We start from the raw sequence: 12,875 nt of genomic DNA, 5'->3' as shown, positions 1-12,875 counted from the left end.
TCTTCTACTTGAATGGAGAAAATTCCGGCGAAGGAAAAAATGGCGCACATGCCAATAACAATTACAAAGAAGGGAGAAGATTTCGAAACTATTACATTAATTTGAATGATGGAGAGTTTTGAACATTACTTACGTATTAAGTTTTTTAAAGTACATCGTACATGCACTTTACGTGCGGGAGTGTGTTTCGAAGTGCGAGTGTGTGAGTTCATCATTATAAATTTATACAAGTGCAAATCCATTGGCCATAATTTATAAGAACATTGAAACTTCTTATACAAGTGCAAATCCATTGCACTAATTAATGTCAACTGAAACGCCAATGCACTAATGCCAACTGAAACGCCACATATCTCATATGCCAATTTTTATTTATTTATTTTTATATTTTAAGGGGAGTGGAAGAGTTCAAAATTATTACAATAATTAAGGAGAGGGGAGAGTTTGAAATCATGATGCATAAGTAGAAACTGAATACCATATCCACTAGAATATTGGACCACAAAACATATATCTCATATCTCATCATTTGTGACACATTTCTCACCAAGTATGATTGCATATACCAAATATGCCAATAGACCTTAGTGGACCTCGATTAAGTTTGTATTGTTTCAATATTGAATGATGCATTCAAAATTTTTAATTTATGAATAATTTTCAACTAGAAGAAGTTGTTTTCACTTAAATATAGGTCTTATGTTCGATGTATAATAATTTTGTATTAATACCTTGTGAAATACTAAGGTAGTGACATAGCTTTATTATCGAAGAATTATCTCGTTGTGATATAGAATAAATGTAAGGAGAAATTAGGTTCTCATCATTCTTTTTACTACTTCATTGATTAAAATCCTATTCATTTTTAATTTTTGATCAATCTCCTTAGGTATTAATAACATCATTAATTATTTCAATAATAAAATATTTTTTATTTCTAAATATATTCATTTAATGTTAAAAATGTTACAATTAGTATATTTATGTTTATAACTAAATTTTTTATCACATATTTTTAGTTCTAGTTTGTACCCATTTATAATTTGTACTAATTTTCTTTTCAGTTTTAATTTGTACCCATATATTAATTTCTTTTTGTGCCCATATTTTTTAAAGTTTTATTTGTATTTGTACCTTCTTTTTTTTTTTAAATTTATTTGTACCCATTTTTTATTTTTGCCAAATGTACCCAAGCTAATTATATGTACCCATTCATGTAATTTTTTCAAATTTTTAATCTTAAAATGTACTCATTCTTAAATATACCAATTTGTTATATGTAAAATGTACCATTTTTTTTATATAAAATCTATTCAATTTTTTTTCTAATCTATTTTTAAACTTATATGGGTACATTCTTTTTTCTTTGATTTTAAAATGTATCTGTAAGATTCCACATCGCCCAGGGGTGTGCTCCTTATATGTTCCCAGAAACAAAACCATGAGGGCGTAGTCGGGGCCCAAAACAGACAATATCGTGCTACGGTGGTGGAGCAGGCCCGGGATGTGGTGGACCCCGGGCCGGGATGTGACAGTATCCATGTCAAGTTTAATAAAAAAAATTTACTAATGTTATTAAGCCTAATATCTTTTTTTTTTTTGTGATTTTGAAGAATGTACCCATGTTTTGATACAATAATTTTTTGGTTAATTTTGATGAATGTACCCATGTTTATACACACACACACACACACAATAGTATATTTATATTTTAATATTTTTAATCCCACAAATTATGGTTTTTTATTTAAAATCTCATTTATATAAACAACTAAAATTTTTAATTTTTAATTTATAGTAACGTACATAGAAATAAATTATCACATTAATTTCAAGGACTTCGATCAAAAATTGAAAACCAACAAGGTTTCGATAAAAGAATATTTATAACTAAGGACCGCATCTAAAGTCTCCCTAAATGTAAATACGTGGAAGACAACAAATGCATATGATTGAATTGACATTCTTTTACAATAATACAACATTAAAATGCAAGGTATGAAGAGGAAATGCTATTAGGATTCGCCTTTGCCCTTGCATATATATTGTAGTGATGAATCGTGTCATGATTCATGACCAGCTAGCTGCTATAGAATAATTTGTCAGCCGTCCCATTGGTGCCTGTGGTCTAGGTAGTTGAGTCATATATTCTTCAGTCATACACGTCAAGCCAACCAACTACGATTTCATCATGCATGTAAGCTGCAGCCTGCAGGAGGTAAGTCTGAGATGTAGTGGATAGATGAAAAATGCTATAGATTCATCAGGACACTAACAATCCTCCACTTGCGAAGCACTTAATTATATATGATGCATTTGCATGTGTTTTATTGTTCTACTTTCATGTAAAGGGGAGAATTTTAATTTTTAGAGCTCTTTGTTGCGGCATACCAAATACATTTCTTTTTTTCTTTTACTTACTTTTTTCGCAACACACTCTTTGTTTTTATTTTTATTTTATTTTTGTCCAAAAACACTCTTTATCTCATTCATGGTTGTGGTTGGTAAAACGTGAGCATCGATCCATAGTTTCTGACCCACCTTTTATTTTCATAATTTTTCTTGGTCAATTTGACATATTCTCTAGCTCTCGCATGCCAAATGAGGCCAATTCCCTCATCATTTTATAAAATTATTAAGTTATAAAAAAGATACGTGTGACAAAAATAAATTGTAAATTTAAATGATCTCAAACTCAGTATATATATATAAAGGTGAAGTGCCGATTGAGTCACTAAACTATCACCTTAGTGAAAATAAGTCCCTAATCATTAAAAATTACTAATTTCATCCCTACTATTATATTCAAAGTTATTTTATCCAATTTTTCGTCAACTTAAGTCACTTTATACACTTTAGGGTGTAATACCGTCATTTTCTCGCCTATAAACCGTTAACATTTCATATAAGTTGCGAATTTAACGTTTAATTTACCCTTCAAAGTTAACTCCATACATAATTTTTTTAATGAAAAGTTACCAATCTACCCTCCAATGTGTATCACATGCAAGTAACGTGACTTAAATTGATGGAAAATTGAATATAGTAGCTTCGAATATAATACTAAGGATGTAACTAACATATTTTTTTTAATTCAATGACTGATTGTTTTGAAAAAAAAAAAAAGTTTATGGATTTAATTTTCACTCAGGTGATAATTCAATGACTAAATTGACAGTTAACCCTATATATTATGTGAGGATTATCTCAATTTCGTGAGACTTGCCAGAATTTATTAATAAGATTTCGACGTGGTCGTTTAATAGGCATACACACACCGATATAAAACAAGTAGTTTTCACTTTGATTAGAGTTTTCCATCTCCGTCTCGACAAAGATAAAAGCAGAAAGACTTTTCTATATGTGCAAACTCCAAATGTATGCTTCACTATAAACAATTTAAGATGCAAGATGGTGGCAAATACATGTCTGAATTAAAATAATATATGGTAGTTTAAATGTAAGGATCATAGCATTATTTAAGTTTATTGTATATTGTGAGATATGCAAGCATGTTCAATATTGTAATCTTTAGCATAAATAATATCTTATGCTAAAGAGACTGATTCTGATTAATTAATCTGGACACGTTCTGGTCTCTTCTTATTGATTGGACGTAGAGAATAATCGTCATATAATTCCATTCAAAGGAATAAAAAAATATGCATTAGGATTTAGTAGTATTTCTTTTATTGATGACAAATTCGATATGTAATTACGATGTCATATTGTGTGGCTTGTTCCAAATCGTCAGCTACGATGTCAATCAAAATCTCCCACCTTCAATATCATTGTATGAAAAAAAGAACAAAGAATATTATATCTATCAAAAACATATTTTTGTATCACTATTTTTATTTCTTTTCTCCTATACATACGATCATTAATTTTTCTTCTTTTTGTTCTACCATATGTTGCTGGTTATTTGACCTATATCATAAATAATATAAGAATCAAGTTGTAATTGTCACTGCTTAACAACTCTAATTATATGTGTCCTAACCATTTTAGTTTCTATAAATAATTAAGATATCATTTGGGTGGTTATAACTAAAAGTACTATCTGTACAACCAACCCTACCTAGCTTAACTAATTTATATGAATTATCGTTTCGAAAGTGAGAGACTGAGAGACTCAGAGTAGGTGCAAAAGTCATCGCTTCCTAATAGCTGGTTGTCTCCGTGTGCTAATTAATTTGTGTCTCTGGCTTTCCTTCTGCATCTTGCCAAAGATGTAACAAACTACTACTTGTTGGTTCAACAATAATATAACTTGAGCAACTAACTGATATCCACAATGGCGGATGCACATTGAAACCAAAGTAATCTCAGAAATTTGAAAAATATACATGTGAAGGTCTTCCAATGACTCTTCAAATTTTTAGCAATCCAATCGTCATTATCTTTCTGATGGAGTAGTACTCACCTAATTAATCATTAAAACAAAATTAATTTTATTATATTAACCAAATATGGGGGTTGTTGAGTGGTTAAGCTCATATACGAATGAGAAGTTGAACAACCAGGCTTTTAAATAAAAGGAAAATCAGAGTAGAGAAGATGTGCATAAGTATTATTATTATTATTATTTTTATTATTATTATTAGTTCTTGAAAATTACATTTCTTAGAAGTAGTTAAGGAAATTGGCAAGTGGAGCTGCCTCACCTTGCCATTGGAAAAAAGGTAAAAACCTGTACCATTAACGCTACAAATTCAACCGTAATCTTTACATACGATTTCATCACTGAACAAATATGACAATTTCTTTCTTGAAGACGAAGGTATCATAATGTTGACTTAAATGGCAGTTGCAAATCAAGCATTAGTCGTAGGTCGCCCTTCCCCCACCCCACCGTTATTGGGATCCCACCTGGCCATAAATTTTACACCGGTGTAACATTGTCCCTCAGACATCCACATGTTCAAGTTCAACACAAGGTGATCAAGGCAAGTGACATTTCGTGTGCTTATCAGACGGCATGTTATTCTTCATATTGGCAATAAATTTTATGAAGAAACCTCAATTTCTTTAAGCTTGGCTTCAAATACTTCTTAGACATCTCGAATGTGGAACAATAGTATTGATTATTGGGTCCACAAATTCCTCATATGCACCACTATCAAATGGCAAACCAACTCGCCTCCTTTCCCGGCTTTCCCCCAACCTCCCGAATGGAAAATTTGTGATTTTTTGCCTCCTCTTGAATAATAGATAGCATTCGGGCTTTTAATTAGAAAAACAGAAAGAAAAAAATTATAATTTTGGTAGCCCCATTTTTGTATGAGGAGAAAAAGAATGTGTGGTTATCAATTCTCATATGTTTTGACAGACATGTAACTTGCAATGAAACGTGACACCAAGTTATTTCAAAATAATAGTTTGGCACTTTTTCATACATGTGCAAAGCTTGTGAACTAACCATGTTATCCTCCATCCCAATCTTTCATTGCTCATCAAATATATATTACACTATTTGAAGTGTAAATTTAGCAGACAAGGCAGGGGAAGTGGGGGACAGTGTTCTTGTTTGTATCAAATTATCAATACAAAAGTGTGTGCCAAACCTTGAAGTTAGTCTAAATGATCACGAGAGATGGATAAGGTAAGTTAGATTTAGTATAGGTTCAGGATTTAATTCATGCTTATACATGTAATTACATAAAAGAAAAAAAAAACATAAAAACGAAGAGTTTGAAGAATGATTTGACAAATTAAAGAGGATAAGATACAGATGTAAATGAGTGCTAACAAGGAACCAAACCAAAGCAAACAGAGATTGCTTTGAATCGAGTAGCTAGAGGAAACAAGGCAAATGCCAAAAGCCTGATCGATCGACCCATGTTTCTTACATGTGAGTCTTGTCCCCCTCTCCATGTTCATTTATTTCATGTTCGCTTCTAGTGGCTATAATTTCTCATCCCATTTTGTTTGGCTCTCGGACACTTTTTTGGTTGCATGATAAATTTTTGTCCCTCAAAGATGTAGCAACTTTTAATTATTTGATGTACTACTTTTGGTTCCAACTAACTTCTAAACCCATACACCACGAAAATTCATCTCATCTCCTTCATCATGGAAGGGACTTTGATCTCCTAAAGATAATTATAATACACCAAAGGGATTAAGAAAAGTAACTCATAGGTGCATGAGAAAGTAAAAATTTAATTAAGCATAAAAAGTTATAAAGTCAAAACTTAATGAAGGATCAATAGTTTGCCTATATTACGAATGAATAAGCTAAATGAGTGAAACCCATCTGGTTGTCACGACTCTAGAGTTTTGAAGGTCGGTAGCGTTGTCGCCCCTCAACTTTTGCTCTAGAATTTGGGGGACGTCAACGTTATTGACCCTCAATTTTTTTCCCTTGGTTTTGGGCTTTAATCATACTTGTTGTTTTCAATTTCTAAGATTGTTATTTTCTTGGAAAATTATATTCTTTAAAAAATTATATTTTTGAGGGCTAAAATTGTGCCTAGAGCTTTTATTAGCCTTCCGTGGTTAGAGATGACCTTAATCCTACGGTTGAATAATATTTTTCTTTACTTGTAAGTAAGAGGTTTTAAGTAAGAATATAGTGGTGCAAGTTTGATACTAATATTTCTCGGAATTGGATCCGCTCCGAACCTTAGTGTCCGGAGCCTAGGGATCAAATCATCTGGGCCGCTGATTGGTGTGTAAAAGAAATTAGTGCTGTTGATTTTGTGTGGTGGGCCAGGAAAATGAGTTAATGGGGACCGTTGGATTGAATTTGTGTGGCCCAGATGAATTGATTCCTGAGCTTCGGACACTAAGATCTGGAGCAGATCCAATTCCATATTTCTCCACCCCTTAGTGTATATATATCACTGTATAAAAAATTATTAAATAATGTAAGTGCAAGGATCAATGTTTTAGATAGATGTAGTATTTCCTCCAAGATAGAGGGGAAAAAAGGAGATTCCATATGTTAGCCTAGTTGGGCCTTATTTGTTGGCACCTCAGACGTGCAATATGGCCAATTGAATTGGTTTCCATTTTTGGTAATAGTAGGGGTCGAATCCCAAACGTCACTACTAACTAGAAATCAACCTGTACTGGACCTAACAAAGAAGCAGCTTTATCATCAAATGCTGGTCGACCTTTATCTACCGGTTGAGTTTCGATCGAGTAAGCAAGGAGCCTGGGCAGGTCAAAAGATCCTGCACGCTTGACCAATTTTAGCGCAAGTATGGGTGGTTCCTTCGTATATGATTTGCTATAAAGGCAACACAACGATATAGTTGCCTCTTGGTTATTGAATTCCTTGAATCAGGAGCTTGTTGTATTGCTATACGCTAGTTGAAGTTTGGGCTGATCTAAAGGACTGGTTTTCACGAGGTAATAGTTAACGAATATTTGATATTCAACGTGTGATCAATTATTGAACATATCAATAAATATCCTTGTAACGCTGATGTTTTCCTAACCAAGAAGAAAAAAGTTGAATATAAGCAGGAGCAGCAATCAGTTTCTTAAATAGTACACGACTCAAGAACAAGTGATACAGTTTCTGATGGGTCTCGATGCTATATGTGACCAGACCTTAATGATGCAAGAAGAGAAAAAACATAATATTCTGTCACGTAGATGGAGGAAGTTTGGTCTTCAAGTAATGAGTTATTGAAATACTCTTATAACCTTATTCCACACTCTTGCACCATCAATCATTTGAGGAGGAACATCTTAAACCAATATGCAGAGTACTTGAGGTACCTTTTCATTTTATTTTTGTAGTCAATATAAGTGAGCCCAAATCGAACAGTGTAGCCTGAGTCCCATTCATACACATCCAGAAGCGCCCATGCAAAGTATCCCTTCACCTTAACGCCCTCCCTGCACACGTATTGAATTAAACTTCAACGCCGTATCAAAATTTGAATTGACTTGCAATGTATATATTATATGTGTGTTTTGCTTTTTGATTAGTTAAATGTAGTTGACACCATATCCGTAAATCCTTTGTACTAACTTGATGACTTTCGAAAGATATTGAAGATGTTGATAATGGTATCTAATCCTGATACTATCCTTGAGGGCAGTCTTGAGCTATTATTTGTCTCTCCAACACCTACAAAACATCAAAGTTTAACATTTCAAATTCATATAATATATATAGCATCAATTATGCGAAATAATTAATTTGTATACAATACCATTTTCGGTAATGTAAATCTCCGGGTTGTTGTAATTTTCCTTTATATGCAGCATAAGCTCTCGAATTCCCTTTGGGTAGATGTACATGTTGTGCTAGGACAGCACCAAACTCTTTGGAACCAACTCAAGTTAACCCACAAGAAATTTATCAAATAAAATGCAAGAACAAAATATTAAAGACACCAAGATTTTAACGAGGTTCCTCAACCGTCAGTGTAACTGGAGTACGTCCTCGGAGCAGTAGGAGCTCACCCAATAATCCACTATCAACCAAATGGGAGTTTACAAAGTGTTGGCAATCTCACAACCCAAAACCCCAATACACCCAATAACTCTCACTCACCAAAGAAACAAATAGCGAGGGAAATATAGTGAATAATTTCCTCTCTATACAAAGCTTCAAGCTAATACACAAATACAACTTTGATTGAGTGAGTACCAACAAAGAAGGAAATCACTTTTCTTTCTTCTCTTTCTGCTCTCAGTTTTTTTTTTCCTCTCTGCAGCTCTCTTTGCTCTCTCAAAGATGGGCTACTAAAACTGAAAATGGTGCACTCATCCTCTCTTCTTTTCTTCTCCGAAACCAAACATATTATGGCTTTGAAAAAGCCACAAAACAAGGCACAAAACAAGCCATAAAACAAGGAAACATAATCATGTTGTCCTTTCCTTTTTTAATTTGTTTTGTTGTCCACTTGGCCACTTGGCCAATTATTCAACAATCTCCACCTTGGCCAAGTTCCGAAAAACGCCATGATAAGCCAACCAACACAATTAACACACAACATCACTCCCAAACACTAGCAAGAGAACAACTCATGCCGAGCCAAATGCTCCAAAACTCCTACTGCTCAACGCCTTCTTTATATAGGCATAATGTGAGCCAAGTTCAAACAGTAAACAAACTTGGCTACACCAATAACCTTAGTCAACATATCAGCGGGGTTGTCTTTAGTTGGAATCTTCTGGAGAATGATTTCCCCTTCACCAACAATTTCACGAACAAAGTGATAACGCACATCTATGTGCTTGGTCCTCGCATGATGAACCTGATACTTAGCCAAATAAATGGCACTCTGACTATCACAATGTACCTCCACCTGCTTCTGATCAACTCCCAAATCTCTAATCAGCCCATGTATCCAAATGGCCTCCTTTATAGCTTCAGCAACTGCCATATATTCAGCCTCTGTAGTAGACAAGACAACAGACGACTGCAAAATGGACCTCCAACAAACTGGCCCTTTAGCCATAGTAAACACATAGCCTGTAGTAGACTTCCTTCCATCTAGATCACCTACATAATCTGAATCAACATAACCAACTGCAAAATGACCAATACCAGAGTCATCTCTCTCAAAGCATAAACCAACATCTCGAGTACCATGGAGATACCTCAATATCCACTTAGCTGCTTGCCAATGCTCTTTACCTGGATTATGCATATATCGACTCACCATGCCAACTGCATGAGCAATATCCGGTCTAAAGCATACCATTGCATACATCAAACTACCAACCAAATTTGCATATGGTATATTTTTCATTTGCAGCTTCTCTTTATTAGTTTTAGGACACTGTAGAGAACTCAATTTAAAATGAGGAGCCAAAGGGGTACTAACCGGTTTGGTTGAATCATGAACTCCAAACTTCCGGATCAACTTCTCAAGATATTGTCTTTGATTCAAACTGACCAAACCCTTCGCTCTATCTCTAGTGATCTCCATGCCAATGATCTTCTTCACTTCACCAAGATCCTTCATCTCAAACTCATTCTTCATTTGCTTCTTCAATTTCTCAATCTCTTCGACATTCTTTGAGGCAATCAACATATCATCAACATATATCAACAAATAAATGAAAGACCCATCTTGCAACTTCTTGAAGTACACACAATGATCATATTGACTTCTAGAATAATTTTGGCCTCTCATAAATTTATCAAACCTCAAATACCATTGCCTTGGAGATTGCTTTAAGCCATAAAGTGATTTCTTCAATTTGCAAAACAAATTCTCCTTCCCTTTCATTGTATACCCATCCGGTTGACACATATAGATTTCTTCATTCAAATCACCATGTAGGAAAACCGTCTTCACATCAAGTTGCACAAGCTCAAGATCATACTGTGCAACAAGAGCTAACATAATGCGAATTGAGGAGTGCTTCACAACCGGAGAAAAGATTTCATTGTAGTCAATGCCCTCCTTTTGTGCATACCCTTTAGCAACTAATCTTGCTTTAAATCTCACATTGCTTTTCTCATCAGCATCTTCCTTCTTGGCATACACCCATTTGCAACCGATAGCTTTCTTGCCCTTAGGCAATTTAGCTAACTCCCAAGTCTTGTTCTTCAAGAGAGAATTCATCGCATCACCTATGGCATTGCACCACCTCTTCTTCTCCTCACTCTCAATGGCTTCCTCGAAATTGGATGGAATATCATCAGTAATAATAGGAAGAGCAAAAGCAACATAGTCACTATACCGAGCTGGCTTTGTAATTTGCCTATTTCCTCTGTTCTTGGCAATAGACTCTTGAGGTGAAACTTGTTCTTCAACTTGAATAGAATCTTCAAGTTCAACTTCTTCAACATCCTCATGGTCTCCAACTTCTTCACCTGCAGTGGCTTCAACATCAGCGGAAATAGGATTTGAAGTATCAGAGGTAACTTTCTCAAGCTCCACCTGTTGGACATCTTTCAGATTCTTCTCAAAGTCTTTGTACATACTTTCTTCATCAAATGTCACATCTCTGCTGATTACAAGTTTCTTCAATTCTGGGCACCACAACCTGTAACCCTTGACACCACTACTAAAACCAAGAAAGATAGCCTTTTTGGCTCTAGGATCAAGTTTATTTTCAGTTACATGAAAATAAGCAGGTGAACCAAAAATACAGATATAGTCATAATCAGAAGAAGGTTTTCCAGTCCATACCTCCATTGGTGTCTTACCCTGAACAGCAGCTGAGGGTAATCGGTTGATGATGTAACATGCATAATTAACTGCCTCTGCCCAAAATGACTTGCTTAAACCCGACTGAGACAACATACATCTAACCTTTTCAAGCAAGGTTCGATTCAATCTTTCTGCAACTCCATTTTGTTGTGGAGTTCCATTGACACTGAAATGTCTTACAATCCCTTCTTCTTTGCAAACTTTAAAGAAAGGGTCGGATGTGTATTCACCACCATTATCCGATCTCAAAATCTTAATCTTTCTCCCAATCTAGTTCTCAACCATTTTCTTCCAACCCAAGAAAATGCTCAACACCTCACTCTTGTGCTTCATAGTGTAGACCCAAGACCTTCTTGAATAATCATCAACAAAGGTCACAAACCAATGTCTACCACTCAAAGAAGGAGTCTTTGTAGGACCCCAAACATCCGAATGCACATAATCAAGAATGTCCTTCGTCTGATGTACAGCAGTACCAAACTTCACTCTAGTTTGCTTCCCCAAGACACAATGCTCGCAGAAATCAAGCTTACAAGTTGTGGCACCTTTTAGAAGACCTTGTTTCACAAGCCCTTGTAGAGCTTTCTCACCGGCATGACCTAATCTCATATGCCACAGTCTAGTAGTATCAGAATCGGATGTGCCCATATTTTCTGAGACTACAGATGCTTCACCTGTCACAGTGTTTCATTGCAATAAATACAAATGGCCACATCGAGGAGCTTTCATCACAACAAGTGCACCATAAGTAACTTTCAATGTCTGTCAATCTGAATGAAACCTGAAGCCTTTGGATTCCAAAGTACCCAAAGAAATAAGATTTTTCTTCAAATTCGATACATACCGAACACCTGTCAACTCTTTAACCATGCCATCATGCAACTTCAAACGAACTGTACCAAACCCTTTTGTTGTGCAAGGATTGTCATCTCCCATGAACACAACGCCACTATCAAACTCTTTCAAGCTTGAAAACCAATCCTTGTGAGGAGTCATATGATGAGTACAACCCGTATCCAACACCCATTTAGTAGCACAATCAAATGATGAGGAAGTGGTTAAAGCAAAATCAACAAAATCTGTTTCAACCTCAGCAACATTGGCTTCAGAATTTTTTTTTCCTTTGGTCTTCAACTTAGGACAATCTTTCTTCCAATGACCCTTATTACGACAAAAGGCACATTCATCCATTTCCAAAGGTTTTCTACCTTTAGAGTTTCCTCTAGATCGAGACTGTAATTTTTTTCTGCTAGAAGATGATCTTCTCTCTGATGATCTACCTCTAACAAATAAAGCTTCAGAGGTACTATCATGATTTTTGTCTTTATGCCTCATTTCATAATTCATCAAGGCATTTGACACATCTTCAAATTTCACAGTTTCTTTACCATGCATAATAGTGGTAATAAAATGCTCATAAGAGTCCGGCAAAGAATTCAACAATATTAAGGCCTTATCTTCATCCTTAATATCCTCATCTAAATTTAACAAGTCGGCAATCAACTTATTAAAAGCATCAAGGTGTCTAATCATTTTTGTACCTTCTTTGTATTGGAAGCGGTATAGCTTTTTCTTCAGGTGTAGCCGGTTCTCAGCACTCTTCGTCATATACTTGTCTTTCAATTTTTGCCACAACACACTTGCTAATGTCTCCCGCATCACAAAATACTTCTGAGTTTTTGCAAGGCACAATCGAATTGAAGAGCAAGCCCACAAATTTAATTTCTCCCATTCCGGCTT

Source organism: Malus domestica, chromosome 07, assembly GCF_042453785.1.
Source record: "Malus domestica chromosome 07, GDT2T_hap1".
Taxonomy (NCBI): domain Eukaryota; kingdom Viridiplantae; phylum Streptophyta; class Magnoliopsida; order Rosales; family Rosaceae; genus Malus; species Malus domestica.
This window is presented reverse-complemented; position numbering follows the sequence as displayed.